Here is a 19,225-nt window from a genome sequence, read left to right on the forward strand (position 1 = left end):
TAAAATGTCTATACTGCCTAGAGCAATCTTCTTTTTTTTTTTAATTTTTTTTATAAACATATATTTTTATCCCCAGGGGTACAGGTCTGTGAATCACCAGGTTTACACACTTCACAGCACTCACCAAAGCACATACCCTCCCCAATGTCCATCTTCTTTCTTTTTAAATTAGAAAAGAACTTATAATATTACAATATTCAAAAGTGGTTGCTTCACCCACAATATTTTGGTCAATTAATCCTTGAAAAAGCAGAGAAGAATAACCAATAGGAAAAAGAATGTCTCTTCAACAGATGGTGTTGGGAAACTGGACAGCTACATACAAAAGAATGAAACTGGATCACGGTCTCACACCACACAAAAATAAATTCAAAATGGATGACAGACCAAAATGTGAGAAAGGAAACCATTAAAATCCTGGAGGAGAGCACAGGCATTAACTTCTTTGACACTGGCCATAGCAACTTCTTTCAGTATATATCTCCTGAGGCAAGGGAAACAAAAGCAAAAATAAACTATTGGGACTACATCAAAATAAAAAAAATCTTCTGCAGAGCAAAGGAAACAATGAACAAAACTAATCTAAGCTAAACTCCCATTTTGTAGGCTGAATGGGAGTTTCTACAGAATGGGAGAAGATATTCGCAAATGACATATCTGATAAAAGGTTAGTGTTCAAGATATACAAAGAACTTATCAAACTCCACACCCATAAAGTGAATAATTCAATTAAAAAAATGGGCAGAAGACATGAATAGATATTTTTCCCAAAGAAGATGTACAGATGGCCAACGGACATATGAAAAGATGCTCAACATCACTTACCATCAGGGAAATGCAACTCAAAACTACAATGAGATATCACCTCACACCTGTCAGAATGGCTAAAATCAACAACACAAGAAACAACAGGTGTTGGCGAGGATGTGGAGAAAGCTGAATCCTCTTGTACAGTGGTGGGAATGCAAACTTGTGCAGCCCATCTGGAAAACAGCATGAAGTCCCCTCAGTAAATTGAAAAATACAATGACCATATAATCTAACCATTGTTCTACTAGGTATTTAACCAAAGACCACAAAAATACTAAATTGAAGGATTCCATGCACCTAGATGTTTATCACAGCATTATTTATAATAGCCAAACTATGGAAACAGCCCGTGTTCATTGTATGATGAATGGATAAAGAAAAGGTTTTAATGGAATATAATGGAATATTAGTCAGGCATAAAAATGAATGAAATCTTTTCATTTGTAACGATGTGGATGGAGCTAGAGGGTATTCCGCTAAGTAAAATAAGTCAGAGAAAAACAAATACCGTATGATTTCACTCATATGTGGAATTCAAAAAACAAAACAAATGAGAAAAGGGGGCAAAAAAGAGAGAGGAAGGCAACCAGAAAGGAGGGAGTGAGGGGATGGGCTAAATAGGTGATGGGGATCAAGGAACGTGTTTGTGGTGAGCACCATGGAATAGTATGGAGGTGATGAATCACTAGATTGTACACCTGAACCTAGTATTACACTGTGCGTTAACTAACTGGAATATAAACAAAAACTTTTAAAAAACCCCAGTTGCTTCATCTCTGAATCTTTTGAGGATCACAGCTGAGCTAGAGATAGTTTTCATAAGTGCGAAGAAATGTGAGTATTATAGATGTGATCTTTAAGACAAGGTGGTCTGAGATAGTGAAAAGTGTTTTAGGTAGACAAGTGTTAATCCGAAAACATTTAAATTGATGAAAAATGCCAAATATAGGTCCCAAGTTTATGAAAAAAGAAAGCCAGATATTCCTATTTCCAAAGGCATTTTGTGATTTCTGGGATAATTATTTAAAGCATACAACATCTAGTTTGGCTTCTCATTAAAGAATAAAAAATTGGGAGTGCCAGTGTGGCTCAATTGGTTAAGCACCTGCCTTCAATTTAAATCACGATCTCAGGGTCCTGAGTTGGAGCCCTGAGTTTGGGTCCCTGGTCAGCAGGAAGCTTGCTTCTCCCTCTGCCTCTCCCCCTGTTCACCCTCTCTCATAAAGAAATAAAATCCTTAAAAAAGTAAAAAATAAAAAAAAAATAAAGAATTCGATGTTCTTTGGCATAGATTTTACAAGAGCAGATGAATTTGGCATTATAACTTTGTTAGCCCCTCTGAGGTTTTCCATTTCATGGTTCCTGACTTGCCTCAACTATTTGTTTTTTGCTTGCTTTTTAATTTTTTTCAACACTCCTGTGAATCAAATGACGATCTTCCCATACACTGAAATTACTCAGCATGTATTTTTGGGTAGTTGTGACAGGTCTAAGGCGCACAGAGGTAGATGTGAAGGCAGTGGAGGGCGACGGGGAAGTGGGAAATGAGGTGAGAAAGCATGGGAGCAATAGTGGCATTAGAGCCAGACTTCCCAGGTTTAAATCCATGCTGAACCCTTATGAGCAACTGGGGACAGTCCATGTAACCTCTTTCATGTTTCACTTTCTTGATCAGTCCACAGGAAGACAGAAGGTGCGGGGAGGGGCATGGAATACTTGAGAGGATTGCTTTGTGGTCTCATTAGGAGAATTATATCAGATATCATGTGAAGGTATCCTATAACTTGAGATGCAGTATCATATCTTTTTAGACTGTTTACTAGAAATACTTTATGATTGCAACTTGACTTTCCCTCTTCAGCTGAATCTTTACAATTCCCAGCAGCAACTAGAAGCCATAGAAGCCTGTGCAAGGAAGGGACCTTGCAGGTTTATTGGACCTTGACTGTGGGGGAAAGATCCATTTCACCGCATTTGTCATTTCCCTTCCTTTCCTCTTCCCTCCCCTTTCCTTCCCTTCTCCCTTCTCTTCAGGGCAACATACACAAGTCTTTAAGAAACATAAGAAGAGATGCCTGGGTGGCTCAAAAAAAAAAAAAAAAAAAAAAGCACAAGAAGTTTCTCTTCTAAGGACTATTGCCTTCTTGATCATCTCCCCCTCCAGTGTAATTCCTAAGTGATATAGGCAAGGTCCCTCAAAAAATTCCTCTTAAGAATTCTATGTCTAGGAATTTAAATATGACCTCCCAACAGTTAGATCTGAGGTTACTTTGAATGACCATTTGCTTTCTACCTTATTGATGATTTTTATTTGTTTTGCTTTCCTGTTGCCCTCTCCCTCAAGGTTGGGCATCCTTCTTCTTCTTTTTTTTTTTTTGTCCTTTTTTTTAAATATCTTTGTTTCACTGCATACAGCAATAGTCCTTCTACTTGGCTGCATACCACCTGGGGAATTTTCAAAACTACTGAGGTGGGGTATTAGTATTTAATTATTTGGGATCATTTTACTTTATAGCAAAAGTTGAGAACCATTGTCTAAGATCCCCATGCTCTGGTTTTTTGTTTGATTTTATTTGTGTTATTTTATTTTATTTTTTGTTTCATTTTTAAAGACCCTTCAGGCTTCCTCCAGAGAACAGAAAAGTCTAAAAATCCAGAGAGGACTATGTATATAAGACTCCACTAATTTGTATACTTTTTTGTTGAAAAATAAAAAGGTCCCTGGATTATTTTCACATAGTTGAAGACAACTGATATTAAATAATTCTTAAAATCAGTTTGGAGATTGTGTATATCCTCTTAACCATTGGAAAGATGTAGAATATGGTCTCTGAATTTATTACCTTTTTAAATTTTATTTAAACTAGATGGCTGACTTATCAAGCTAGAAATGTTTTGTCTGTTTCTTTTTTTTTAAAGATTATTTAAAATTGTATCTTTTATAATTCTTTGATTTGGGGAAAGTCAGTGGCAGATCACAGATGAATATGCAGTAGTGTAAACCTGGAAGAGAAGGTTAGAAGCTATGCTATGAAGTGGAATGGCTAGAAGATGAGGCAGACTGAATGGGAAAGTTGGTGTGTGGTGCTGAACCTAAAATCCAAGGTAAACATTGAGCCCACCTGGAGGATGGAAACTGTTCTGAGTTCTGTAGAGGTCTTTTGAGGGAATGAATATATGGAGTCACCTTCTGGCGCAGTCATGGGACCAAGATAAAGAGATATCTTTGGTTAGATGTTCCCAGTAGCCCTAGAAGACCTGCGATGTGATGCTGAACTCAGTGTTTTAATCTGACTTTCTTCCAGTGAATGTGTAGGGCGGAGGGCATGCTCTTCTCTAGGGTGAGGCAAGGTTCTATAGGAGCTAAAACTGAAGCAAAGGGTTGTAGCCTTTTGTGAGTAATGTGATCAATTTAGGACGTTGTGGCTAATATTGTAAATAATGAAACTGCAAAGAATCGGTAGAAAATTCTATAGGTACCTGTAGCTTCACAGAACTTAAAAAGATGAATCTAGACTCAATTTATATGTGTTGTGTCCCATTAAGTGTAGTTAAGATAGAAGGGACATATAAGGAAGGGAATTCTGATGATTATTTTGGTACTTTTAGTTTTAGAATATCCCAGCAAACCCTAAGAATTGTAGGCAGGGTAGTGGAAGACTAGGAAATTATTCCAGGGGTCTCATCTGGCAGTAAAGGAGAATATAGGAGAAGTACAGTATTTTAAAACTTTCATATGGAGAGTACTGTGGAAATAGGGGATGGAAGCTGAGTGTCTTAGGAAAGAATACAGTATATCTGTTTGGGAAAAAGAGTTTTCCTATTTTATTTTTTTAAAAGATTTTATTTATTTATTTGACACAGAGAGAGAGATCACAAGTAGGCAGAGAGGCAGGCAGAGAGAGGGAAGCAGGCTCCCTGCTGAGCAGAGAACCTGAAGTGGGGCTCGATCAGACCCTAAGACCATGACCTGAGCTAAAGGCAGAGGCTTCAATGATCACCCAGGTGCCCCCACCCCATTTTAATTTTTTAAAAAAGATTTTATTTACTTCTCAGAGAGAGAGAGAGAGAGAGAGAGCACAAGCAGTGGGAGTGGCAGGCAGAGGGAGAAGAAGGCTCCTTGCTGAGCATGGAGCCCAATGCAAGGCTCCATCCCAAGACCTTGGGATCATGACCTGAGCTGAAAGCAGATGCTTAATTGACTGAACCACCCCGGCATCCCAGTTTTCCGATTTGTAAATGTTAGTGAAGAATGAAGTCTGGTGAATGAAGAGTGAACAGAGAGAGTGAAGGTAGCCATTAATGGAAGGAAAAGTATGATAGGACTTGCAGACTCACAACAGGAAAAGGAATAATAATACAACTTGGACCAACCAGAAAAATTAAAAAAAAAAAAAAGAGCAATGTAAATAAATAATAAACAACTAAAATGAAAAGTAAAATTGTTTAAGAGTGCCTGGGTGGCTCAGTCAGTTGACTGACTGACTCTTGTCATGATCTTGGGTCATGATCTCCGGGATCATGGGATAGAACCTGAAGTCTGGTTCTATGCTCAGCAGGGAGTCTGTTTGAGATTCTCTCCCTCTGCCCCTCCCCATGCTCACATGTGTGCATGCTCTCTCTCTCTCTCAAAATAAATAAATACCTTTTTAAAAAAGTGAAATTATTTAAGTCATTATCTAACAAATGTAATATTTGTTACAAATTATAACAAATTATAGTAAATGTCTACTGAAAGAAAAATTGAGAATAGGCTTTAAAAAAATCCCAAATCTCCTAAATCTTAGTTAAATAGAGCTTATAAAAATCATTAAAACAAAGTAATAAATTATGCCAATGCAAAATGTACATCTTACTGCGCGTCATGTAAAATAAATTGAAAGCCACTGTTTTAGTTTACACTAAATAATAGTTTGCACTATTTCTAAGTGTAAAAATAGTTTACACTACTTCTAAGTGTAACTTGCGAGTTACCCACTTGGGTAGTTGGTTGGGTAGTTATTCTTACATTTGCTCAAACAAATATGTATTAAATTCTCAACACTTTCCAAGAATTGGGAGAAGTGTTTGAATTATAAGGGAAAAAAAAGAAAAACGTCATCTCTGATTTTAGGAAGCTAATGTTCTAATGGGAAAAATAAGTAATAAGGAAGTTTAGGAAGCCAAAAATAATTGTATGTTATGATACAGGTTAAATGTGGGAAAGAATCAGTGTGCTTGCTGTACAATAAGTGGAGGTGACATAACACAGAAGGTGTGATCAGAGAAGGTTACTGTGTGGAAGTGATATTTAGTTGAGTTCAATTGAACTTCTGTTAGATACAAGATTCAAAATTTTTACATTGATATTTTACAGCCCGTTTCCTACTTCTTAGTCATGAACCTTTAATAAGATTTATAAAGAGTTATTTCATTTCCTTCTATAAAAGGAGGGTCTAATCTTTTCAGACTTATAATGGGCTCATCCACTTAATTATAATATTTGGAATTAAATCAGACTATTTTATTTGCCTTTAAGTTTAAAAATACATCTGAAAGTAAATTGAAGGAAAAGAACCTCTAAAATAATTTCTCTAAACCAGTCTTCTAAAAATAACATCAAAAAACCAAGTAATTAGCTAAATAGGCTTCATATTCAAAGAGAAATTACCAATTAACCTTCCTCTGGCCCCCTATCAGGAAAGACAGCTAGAGAGTTGAAAAGTGAGGGATTCCTACAGAGGGAGGATCTGAACCATTTTGAGGGATGTCCTTGCTGGAGGCAATACTTTCTTGAAAGAAAATCCCAGTCACTGATTCCACTTACGCTTAGGAACCTCTTAAGGGCTGTCAGGGAGAGTTCTGTTTGCTGAGAGAAAAACAAATAATCAAGACAAGGAGGGGGGTTGGTTGACAAAGCCTGCCCAGAGTTAGATCAGTTTCGTGTCAGTGGGCTTAGGTTTGGCCCTGGATATAACCAGGAAGATTATGTTTTATTTTGGGCTCAACATTAATGAGATGTTAATGCAAACATTTCCTAAGCTGTATAACCTTAATTTGCTGATAAGGAGATGATGTAGTATTTGTGCTAGAATCAGAAGCCTTTAAGGAATTCGAATGCTGTGTGCCCTGTTACTGCTTCTCCTTGGTAGGTTATGCTGTCTTCCTGTCACATACAGAAACAGCACATATTAAAAACTCCTTACATGGAAAGAAAAAAAAAATGGAAAGCAAAGAGCTGGGTGTTCTCATTTCATCACTCCAGAGACACTGTATCTATCCCTCTATTTTTGTATTTAATGAAGAAATTTAAAACTGTTTACTTAACAAATGTTTTTCTCTAGATGATGAACACTTTGAGAGATCTTGCTTATAATTGTAATATTGGTGCCCAACAATGTCTGACCTCCTTAGAAATCGAAACAAAATCGAGAATGCAACCTTATTTAAAATGTATAAACCCACTCCAACTTGGGCTTTTGCTCCCACCTCTCTGACAAAACCACTTATGTTCTGTATTAACCTCTGTGATGCTAAGTTCAGTGGCCAATACATTACCTATTGGCAGAGTTTGGCACCATTGGCAATGCCTTCTGCCTGAAAACATTTTCTTTGGCTTTTAGGACAAGATACACCTTTGCCTTCCTTCCTAACCACCAGAGGGACTCAGGTCTCAGTTAGAGGATTCCTTTCCCATCATCACTCCCCCAGGATCTCATCTACTGTCCCACAGTGAGGCATCCACATTTAATCTGTACTCCAGGGCCTCTACCTTGAACACCATTATCATTTAGCCAGTAGCTTTTATGTGGTAACTTAGTTGATATCTCAGTTCACTCTATCCAGCATTAAAGCCTGATTTTTTCTCTCTCAAGCCTGTTTCTCTGCAAGTCTCTTCCACCTTCATAAATGACAACCCTATCATGCAGGGGCTCAGGTCTCAAATCTTCAGAGTCCTTCTTTGTCCTCTAGACCACATAGTTTGTTTACTAGAATATTCTTCCTCTCTACCTTTAACACATATTCAGAAACTGTTTTTCATCCTTTCCATTATAACTTTCCAGGCCAGTGTAATCTCTCATCTGGTTACCCTGTTTCCGCACTTGGCTTCTTGTAATCTGTTCTTCATCTGGTGACAGGGTTGATTCTGTTATGTTGATCCCATTTATGCCCCTTCTCTGACCAAGTGTCCCATAGCTTTCCATGTCACAGTAAACACCAACTTGCCTAAAATAGCTCCTGAAAGACTCTGTGACCTAAAACTCAACTTTCTCTCTGACCTTACTACACGTTGACAACATCCTCTCTTGCTCCATAAAGACTAGTCTCACTTCCTTCTAGCCAAATATACTCCTTGTTCCTGCCTGGAATACTCCCCAGCCCCAAACAGCCTCATGGCTTCTTTCTTATTTCCCTCTGATCTTTACTCAAATGCCACTTTAGCAGTGAGGACTTCCTTGGAGTCCCCCACCCCCACCCCCAAAAGTAACCATTTCTTTTTTCTTGTTCTCCTTATCTCTACTTTTCACATTCTATAACTTTTACATGTTTTTTCCCTATTATTTGTATTCTTTGCTAAAGTATAAACTCCATGGGGAAAGGATTTGTGTGTGTGTGCGTGTGTGTGCGTGTCTGATTTTGCCCTGTTTCTTCAACACATGGAGCATATTTGGTACACAGCAGGCATTCAATGAGTGGTCATTAAATGAGTGCATTTAGGTGTTGGAACATTTTATTTATTTAAATTACTGAAAAACTTTATGTTTTCTATCTATGCATTATGTAGCTCCAGCCTATATAGTCAAGTTCATCATTAATGATGAGTAGGATAACATCCAATTTCATTAATTGAAATGCTGGAAACCCAGGAATGACAGTGAAGAAAGTGAGTCTGGAATTTAGATGACTCTTTTTCCTTAGGGTATGGCAGAGGCTAGCAAAACTAGCTCAGTGAGGCCCAAGAGGCTGACATTGGCTCTGTAAGCATAGGTTCAGTGAGTTCAATATTCCAAGTGTTGATTCTCAGAGATGCTGATGCTGGCAGTTGATGCAAGGAGACAGAGGGAGATTGCAGAAGTGAATCAGGAGTTAGGTGGGACTCCCTGTTGGGGGGGAGGAGGGTAGAATTTAGGATACTGCAGTGTTTTCCCCTTACCTGTGGTCCATAAGGCTACAGAGACTTCCTAAAGGAGACTGGCAAGAGCTAGGCATGGGTCGAGCTTTAGAATAGTGTGCTAAAGAAACAAAAAGGGCAATAGGTCAGAACAAAAGAGAAAAGGCTTAGTGTTATCCTGTTCTAGGGTCTGGGACTGTAGAGGATGAAGTGAGCAGAGAGGGCCGAAAGTGCTAAAACTTTGAGAATTTGAGCGTTATCATTTTGGCTCTGGGAGTTTAGAGCACACTAGTAAGACATATGGGAGAAAGATATAGATGTTTTGATCCCCAGTCAAGGCCATTACCCCTGTGTCAGGGAACAAGGCTTTATTCTAAGTCTCACCAGATGAAAGTGGGGGTTTGAGGGAGGAAATAACCCAGGTAAATGTGACCTATTTCCCTTGTAGTTAACTTAGTAGTATAAAATACTTATCAAGCATTTAATCTAGACCATACACTGTATATTAATTTCACTTAATCTTTACAGTATTACTAACCCTAGTTGGCATCCGGATTTAATAGGTAACTGTCAATGTTGTTCTCAAGGTCACAGTATGGAAGCACACAGGCTTGAAATCCAAACTCAAAGTTTAAATGACAAAGTCTGTGCTCTTTTCACTATTTCTAAGTTGTTCTCACTCCTAGCTCTCCATTAGAATATCCTGGGTGGCTTTTAAAAATAACATATCCAGACACTATACCCAGATATCTGAATGTAATTTGTCTAGTACAGATCCAGGTATGGATATGTTTCTTATTTTGGTAATCTTCCTCCATGATTCAGAGGTATAGTTGGGATTAAAGACCATTTTTTTCTTTTTAAGAAATATTTAATTAATTGATTAGAGAGCACACACACAAATGAGGGGGGAAGGGGCAGAGGGAGAGGGGGAGAGAGAATCTCAAGGAAATTTTGTGCTCAGCTCAGAGGCTATTGCAGGACTCATCTCACAATCCTGAAATCATGATCTGAACCAAAATCGAGAGTTGATCACTTCACATTCTTAGCCACCTGGGCGCCGAGGACAATTGTTATACAATGTTGTGCATGCGTATGTGTGTGTGGGGGGGAGTGTATGTGGAAAGGATAGAATTAAGATACTGTAGTGGTTTTAAAGTGTGGTCTAGGATCAACAGCATCTACCTCATCTGACAACATATTAGAAAAGTAAAAACATTGAATTAGAAGCTTTAGGGGCCGGACTCAACAATTTGCATTTTAAGAATGCATCTAAAATTGGAGAACAGTTGGCATAGAGTTTAAGGGTCTTGGCTTTGAGCCCAAGAAGTTCTAGGTTTTAACTGGCTTTCAACGTTTAATAGCTGTGCTCATTAAATCAAGTAACTTAACATCTCTAGGTTTCAATTTCCACAGATGTAAAAATAAAAAGGTAATGTTATTTATTCATCTGATATGTAATGTGATATTTAAGTAAATCACTTGGCCCATACCAATTGTTCAATTAATAGTAACTAATACTAAGGGGTAAGTATTTCAGAAAGAGTAATGTGTCAGAAACTGATCCTATAAATGGAAGCTTAAACAAGCCCATCTTTAAAGATCTGGGGAAAGCAATTGTGAGAATATAAAGCAGGTAATTGAGAGTTGCATGAGTGTATTATGCCTTAAAAGATTCTCAACCACTAATACTGAAAAATGGACAAAAATATCCAGCTTACTGAATACTTAAAGAGTTGTCTTTCTGAACAGAATTGAAAATACCTATTATGCATAATGTTGGATATGCAATGGTTATATAATAGTCACTAACATTTCCAATTTTTTATTTGGTTGGATAAAGATACTGCTGACTGGTTGGATAAAGATACTGCTATCTTTTAGTTTCACTTGTTTAAATACTCTTTGAATGTTTAGATAATAGATTTAGTTGTGCAAAGTGCTGATGACAAATGGGTTAGACTTGAACTTTGGGCTTAAGTACACTTCCTTTTGACCCAGGGCTCATTCCCTCCCTATTCTCTCTTAGAGATTCAGAGTCTAAAAACAAGTAGCTTCCCAGAAGGAAGTCACATGCTGAAGTGATGAAAGAATTCCTGAGATCTTAAAGTAGATCTACCTGTTTACTCATGGAATATTTTTATAGTTCACTGACAAAAACCTGTGTGTGTGTGTGTGTGTGTGTGTGTAAGATATCCTTAAAAAATTATCTAAAATTATTATGGACAAATAATATGGGCAGGTATGCATTTGAGTGGTCAGAAAAGGGAAGAATAACAATTTTGCATTTAAACAGTTTTCAATAATAAATCACTTTGATATTTATAATATCTTGAGTTCTAAATCAGTACTCTAAATAAAGCAATTCTACATTTGTGGAAATACTTGTACCTTTCTTCTGAAAAATATTGGTCACTAATTTTCTCTCTCATATTTTTAAGAAAGAGATAGTCATAGTTTAATTCTATGGTTAACCTTAACTTGTTAACAGATTATTCAAGATTTGTAATACTATTTACTGTACTAATTAAAAAGTGAGGTTACCATAGTAACTAGTATATCTTGATACTCTGCTTATATAACCTCTGAGATTCAGAGTAGTTTTTCATCTGAATTCTTCTATTAGCTACACTGATTTCACATGCTCTCTTGCACTTTGGACTATAAAAGAAAATGCTTTCTTTACTGATTAATCAAGTTTGAGTATTTTTAGACAGTCTGTTTATAATATAGAACAAGTGCCTCTGAGGTTTGGGCAATTTTAAAGGTGGAAATAATTTAAAAGCACTTTCAAAAAGACTTTGGGAATAGTAAAGAGGTGGTAATAGAATATTTGTTTAAGTAACTGTGGACTTAGGGTTTCACTTTCAGAAAATACCTTGAGTAAAAAGGATCAGTCATTTGATGAATATGTTGTTCCGAGGAATTCTTCTGTAGGAGAGATTGCATCTTGTTATTGGGGAACTATCTTATTAACTCAAAACATGTAAATAAAAAGAAATCTTGCTCCTAATAAGATTGGGTACAAATAATTTATGTGATTTTTTTTTTGCACTGAATGAGTTTTGGAAATTTAACACATTAACACATAAATTTAGGGGTTTTGGAAATTTAACACACTTTTCATATGGCTTGTTTTCTTCTCTTAAGTTTTTCCATATGTTTTTGCTTCTGCTTGGAATAATTTCAGCATTTCTTCACATCTCCATCCCTACTTTGTCTCTAATATTTCTTGGTTTACTCTATCTGTCCTTTAGATCTTAGTTGAAATGTCATATTCTTTGGAACTATCAGTCTGACTCTGTAAGACTCTGTTAAGGCTCTTCCTACATGCTCATGTAACACCTTTCGCAGTTAGTTTCATGCCGAATTGTAATGGCTGGTTCACTTCTTTGTCATCGGTTCCCTGAAGTGCCCTTCAGGAAAAGACTAAGGTCTTACTACATGCTGTGGGCTCAAAAACCCACTCAGTGCCTGGCCTATATATTAATATATTCATTATATCACATAGCTGTATTAGTTTCCTAGGATTGCTATCACAGAATGCCACAAACTGGATGATTTAAGACAACAGAAGTGTATTTTTAGCAGTTTTGAAATCCATAAGGCTTGAAACAAGATGCTGGCAGAACTGATTCCTACTGAAGTTTCAGAGGGTGAATTTGTTTTATACTTTTCTCCTAGCATTTGGCAGTTCCTGGCAATCATTGGCATCCCTTGGTTTGTTGACATATCATGTCAGTCTCTGTCTTGTCTTTACATGGTGTTTTCCCTTATGTAGGTGTGTGTTTCTTCTTTTCTCATAAGGACATCAGGACCACTGACTCAGGCAGGGCACATCTTAATTCACTGTGACCTTATCTTAACTTAATTGCATCTGCAAAGACCTTATTTCCAAATAAAGTCACAGTCACAGGTACTGGGAGTTAGGACTTTAAACGTATTTTTGAGGGAATACAATCGACCTATAACAGTAATCACCTAGTGCATTTTTACTTTATGGCCGGATTGATATAAAATGTAATCTTTTTTTTATATATAAAGATTTTACTTATTTATTTGACAGAGAGAGATCACAAGCAGGCAGAGAGGCGGGGGTGGGGGTGGGTCGGTAGCAGGTTCCCTGCTGAGCAGAGAGCCAGACAAGGGTCTCCATTCCAGGACCCTGAGATCATGACCTGAGCTGAAGGCGGAGGCTTAACCCGCTGAACCACCCAGGTGCCCCTAAAATGTAATCTTAATCATGAGAAGACCAGTTACTAAGCTGGTAACAAGCTTATTATTTACTTATCAGGATTACATTCACAGAATGGAAAGTACTTGATTATATCAATGGTCTCAACATCTAGACTTGATAACCCCTTAACAGATTTTATTTATTGATAATAGACCCTTTGATACATTTGCCAAATGTAGGAACTAATTTGCTGTACAGGCTTGGCTTAAACAGTTCTAGAAAAAGTACATTCATGTGCAGTGACTTTAGAAAGTATTAAGCCCAAATAACTGTGCTCTATTCAGAGCTGTTAATTCTTAATGTGTAACTCAAAATCTTGTATTTCTAATTTGGGTCATCTTTATTTTATACCCACTGCAACGCAGGGGGAGAGGAGGCAATAGGAAAAGTTATTTCTTGACATTTAGCAATTAGCTGATTAACATGCAAATTTTATTCAAAGTAATATAAAATATGCATCTATTATTTTTGGTTCATCAGATTGGGTTATTTTTAATTTTAATAAGATGCAACAATAATTAAGCGATTTAAAATATATAATTTAATACTGAACTAGTTTCTCAGTGGTGTTGCACATGAGGTTCTAGGAACATGCTCAGTTACAAGGTCCAACAGACAGCAGGCAGAGGATGGAACCTGGAAACCCGCCCATGTTGGCAAGGACTAGAGAGGATTGCAGAATTCCAGGGAGAAGAAAGCAAAACCCCAAACTGGCACTAGGGAAAAGACGGATTTCAGAGTGTGTCTGTGCGTATATGTGCTATGTGCCTGTGTGTACGCTGTGTATAGTCTTGGGTTAAGGGATTAATATGTTTTTGGATCCAATTGGTAGTGAATGTGTGCAGCTGGAAATGTGTACGAATGCTGCTGGGTCTGCACACTCAGTAGATAAATGAATGTTGTTGCTACTGGTAGATGTTGTATAACTTATCTTTTGAAGATAAATTACTCTCTCTAAATTACTAGGATTTTACTGTCTTAAGAAATTCTCACAGGGGTCTTCTTAATTTTATTATTCAGCTAAGCCAGCAGGGGGAAGTCACACATTACTTTTTGGTGGGCTTTTGAAACATTTCTTCAGACTTTTTTTTTTTTTAAAAAAAGGTCTATGTTCTTGTTAGAAATGAATAATTAAGACAGAGTGGTTATACTTATGATTCTCACAAGCATACTAGTATCAATTCTTAAAGAGCAGTCTTGTTTTTTATTTTTTCTAGTTAAAAAATGAAGCACCCCAATATTCCCAGTAAAACGTAATTGCATTGTTGATGATATTTGTAATGCTTTCAAATTGCTAATTCCATTTAGGATATTAAAAAACTTAATTATTAAATTTGCATGATACTCCAAAAACTAAAAGGGAAGCTATTAGGCAATTTTAAGTTCTAAAAGTAAATGATTTTAATATCTGCTACTGTATTCTTCATCTACTTTTTTTCAGCTTAAAAATAATCTGAGGAAGAAGGGAAACATTTTAAATTTCAAAATTTAAACAAGAATAGCTCTTTGCCAACACAAAACAATATGGAGACTCTATGGTTATTGTTTCTGAGAAGAGCTGATTGTATCATATTGTCTATATTCTGTAGGAAAACATTGCAATGCTTCCATGACTAGTAATGGGATGGTCTAAGTGAATTTATTTTGCAATTTTGAGTGACATGGAAGGATAACACCATTATTCTTTGTATTTTAGTCTCTGTTCTTAGTTAATCATGCTCACTGTTCCATCATCAATTGTTACTCACTCATTATGTAAAACTTGAGCATCTTCATTTAATGTTATTGTATTGTTTCTGTTTACTACAGCTGGTTGCAATAGACTCAAATGACAATTTCACAGTTACATATAAAAGGTCACAAAAATAAACATTCAAAATAGAAACATCTTACTTTGCAAAAAGTATACAATTTAAATATGAGTAAGATGTCTAAAGTTATGAAAACTGGAATGAGTTTATCTCATTATATGTAAACTTATCTATTTGAAAGATGCCATGTATTTTTTAATACATTTTTTAAGGTAAATAGGCAACATTTATCTTTGAAATCATAACTCCTCAATCCTTATGATTCTTTATGTTGCTGATTACATACAAATGTTTAAAATATTACAGAGAAAGGTAATAGAAAATAATGATCACATATTTAACAAATATGAAAAAATATCTAAAAAGTAATTATGTAATAATACTCAGATCAAGAAATAGTACAAAAAATATTAAAACAGCTCTTGCTAGAAGAGCAAAACTATAACAATTTACATATTTCATACTTTGGAAACTTTTAAATTTTCTCCACACACATACACACACACACACACACACACACACACACACACACACACACACATACCATACACCAGCTAAAGTGTAGAGGAAAAACTGCAGTGGGAGAGCAAGCAGAATGAAAAGATAACAAAGCAGATGTACCACCAAATCTGTATCTGTGAACACCAGGACTTCTTTGAAAGTGTTAATGCAAAAATACACCTAGCAACTAGCTCTCAGAAGAATATTCTTTTTTTTTCTTTTTAAAAAGATTTTATGTATTTATTTGACAGAGAGAGATCACAAGTAGGCAGAGAGGCAGGCAGAGAGAGAGTAGGAAACAAGTTCCCTGCTGAGCAGAGAGCCCGATGTGGGGGGGGGGGGTCCTTGATCCCAGGACCCTGGGATCATGATCTGAGCTGAAGGCAGAGGCTTTAACCCACTGAGCCACCCAGACACCCCAGAAGAATATTCTTCACTGCTGTTGAATTGAAATCACAAATGGCTAATAGGAATTAAATAATCATTTTCTGTCATTGATAGAAATAACACTGAGTATGAGCCTTTCCTTTCACTACTGAGGCTAAAATTTTAGACATTCTATTCTGGAAGAAGTGGATTGTTCCTGAAGTTTTATGAATTTCAAACTATGTAAACAAAACAGTTATATGTTAAGTTCAGTGTAAACTAGACCTAGATTATTTTCATTCATTAAAAATAATGAAAAAATATCAATAACCTTTAGATATTGGCAAAAAGACATAGAGTAAATGGTAATCTTAAGAACCAAGTGAAGCATTTAAATATACTGGCAAGTCTGGGGCAGAACTATTAGAGGGAAGTTACTTTAGTTAGATAACATTTTCTTTAGCAGTAAAGTTTATAGCTTTCCTATCTATTTCCTGATAAGCTCTTCTAAGCATAACTACCATACAATAGGTACTAAATACATGTTTTTTGAATGAACAGGTTTCCTTTCAATTTATGTAGCACTTTAATTTGGAAATGTAATCATAGAAAATCACCCCATTTTTAGTTCTGCTGATTGGAGATTAGAGTTGATATTACAAAAACATGATAAGATCTATATCTATATCTATAGTAGGCCAAATGCATTGATTATATACTAACTGAGACTCATCTAAATTTTCTATATTTTATGTTATTTGTAATATCTTTGTGTCAACATGCCTCATCGTAATTTAGGAACAATTACATAGTCCCTTTCCTTAATACTAAGGCTTTTGTCTTAAAATGTTCACTTACATTTAATATTACAGAAATTTACATGTTGAGTTTAAGTGGCCTGAAGTTCAAGTATGTAAGATAAAATGGAAATAATGCAACCCACTGGAATCATATTGTGCCAATATTCAGGCAGGGCACAGAGGAAAGACACAACAGGTTTTGAAACCAATCTAATTAATCATAGCCTAAGCTGAGAAATAGAGAGGGAAAGATTGCTGCTCATCAGGTCATGCTGTGCTGATGAAGGAAATAGATCTGGTCATTTGATTACAGGGCTATAGATACAAAATTGTGGAAACCCTTCCCAAGTAATAACTTCTAGTAATGTTGGGTATTTCTGCAGCTTGAGAGCATGAGTTGAATCACTCTTATATCCCATGATATATTTTTAGATAAGGGCCCCACATACAACCATAAACATGCCAGTCTCAGATCAAGTAATAATTTATGATACATAGAAAACAATACAGGAGAGACAGTTAAATAGTGTGAAATAGAAAAAACAGAGGACCAGAGTAGAAGTCTTGAGGTATACGGATCAGAGACACATAATACAATTTTAGGCTTCTGCCTTTCATTTTAGTGTCATGCTGACCTCTTAAAAACTTTTTTTGGTATCCGATACTCATCCAACTGTACTTCGGGGAGATAATTTAAGTGTCTAGAATGCTGGCTGAGGAAACATTTTGGAAGTTGAATAAGGCCAGCACTCTTCTCCTGTCAGCTTCAATATGCTTTCTCCTTGAGTTCAGTGGTGCCATTTAAGGGAATCTATGAATGACACAAGTGTTCATTAATACTGTTTACCTGTATAATGAAGTGATGGTGGGTAATAGTGGTTTCTAAGAATTTTGAAATTTTTGACTTTGATTAAAATTTCTGGTCTCGTATTCTCCCACTGTGTGACTTTGGACACATTGTTTATTCTTTTTCCTCAGTTTCTTTATTAACACAATGGAGATATTAAAATCTACTTCTTATGACTGCTATATAGATAATGAAGTGATCTATGATAACTGCTTACTGGAGCACTTCACAGGTAGAGGATGCTTAATTGGCTAACAGCTACTTTCTGTAGCATACAATTCTCTTCACTATTTAAAATCTTCATCATTTGAAAGTGTATGATCTCTTCAAACTTAGGTATATTAAATACATTTTCATGCTTTCTGTCCTTAAAATATGATAGAAAATAAGTTACCACTAAAGAAAGACTGGTAATTCACAAACTTTTCAAACAGTCTTCAAAGTCTGACTATTTTGGGGCACCAAATTATATAAGCCAAGACAAGTACTTGTTCTGTATTTTAATGAGTGAAGCTGATATCATGGCTTTTTAATGTAATGTATTTTCATGGCTCCTGTCACCGTGAAAACCAAGCCTTCAAAGAAATACATTTAAAAAAGAAATGGATATGTGAATGCTTTTGGTCCCCCCTCTCTTCTAGCCATGACAGACTAAGTGAGCGATGAAAGGAGAGCTCATTATTTTGAAGAAATGACACCTTAAATTAAAATGGCAGTGTTCTCTTCCTTTCTTAGAAGTCCCTTTTATAGTGAGAGCCAAACACCTGTTATGACTTCAACAGTGTACCTTTAAATTTATAAGTTGAAATTGTTAACTCCCATTTCCATAGAATACAATTGTGTTTAGAAACACCATCACTGCAGATATAATTAGTTAATATCAGGTTATACTAGAATAGAATGGGTCTCTAATCTAATATGACTAGTGTCCTTATAAAAAGGGGGAAATGTGAACACAGACACACACACACACACAGGTAAAACACCATGTAAATGTGAAAGCAGGAATTGGGATGGTGCTACTATAAGCCAGGGAATGCCAAAAATTTCCAGCAAGTCGCCAGAAGCTCAAAGAGGCATATGGAATAGGTCATCCCCATAGCTCTCAGAAGGAACCCTGCTGACACCTTGATCTTGGACTTATAGCCCCAGAACAGTGAAACAGTATAATTTCACTGTTTAAGCCACCCAGTTTGTGGCACTTTGTTATGGTAGCTCTAGCCAACTAGGACAATTCCAGACCATTTATTGAGATATGAGTTCTAGAGCATTGTGTGTAAATCTATTTTGGACTTCTATTGCTGTGAAACTAATGACTACAATTTAGCAACCTTTTTTTTTTTTTTTTAAGATTTTATTTATTTAATTTGACAGACAGAGATCACAAGTAGGCAGACAGGCAGGCAGAGAGAGAGAGAGGAAGAAGCAGGCTCCCCACTGAGCAGAGAGCCTGATGCGGGACTCGATCCCAGGACCCTGAGACCACGACCCGAGTCGAAGGTAGTGGCCCAACCCACTGAGCCACCCAGGCGCCCTACAATTTAGCAACTTAAAACAACACACATTTGTCATCTGACAGTTTCTGTGAGCTGAGTCCGGGCACAGGTGAGCTAGAGTCTCTGCTCAGATTCTCACAAGAGTCAGTCATGGTGTTAGCTGGGCTCTGTTCTCATCTGAAGGCTTGACTGGAGAAGAATCTACCACCAAGCTCATTCAGGTTATTTGCAGAATTCTTTTCCTTGTGCTTATAGCACTGAAGTG

The 19,225-nt window shown here is 36.5% G+C and overlaps 1 pseudogene across 1 annotated transcript in view; it reads right to left on the bottom strand.

The window, feature by feature from the left end:
* LOC309841751 (tubulin beta-4B chain-like) overlaps positions 1 to 19,225 on the bottom strand; it is a 130,838-nt pseudogene that overhangs the window by 22,448 nt on the left and 89,165 nt on the right. Inside the window, exon 3 of the transcript in view lies at positions 8,945 to 9,023. The product of the transcript in view is annotated as a tubulin beta-4B chain-like (transcript). The remainder of the gene's footprint in view (positions 1 to 8,944; positions 9,024 to 19,225) is intronic.

This window comes from Mustela nivalis (genome assembly GCF_964662115.1).
Source record: "Mustela nivalis genome assembly, chromosome: 1".
Classification (NCBI taxonomy): Eukaryota; Metazoa; Chordata; class Mammalia; order Carnivora; family Mustelidae; genus Mustela; species Mustela nivalis.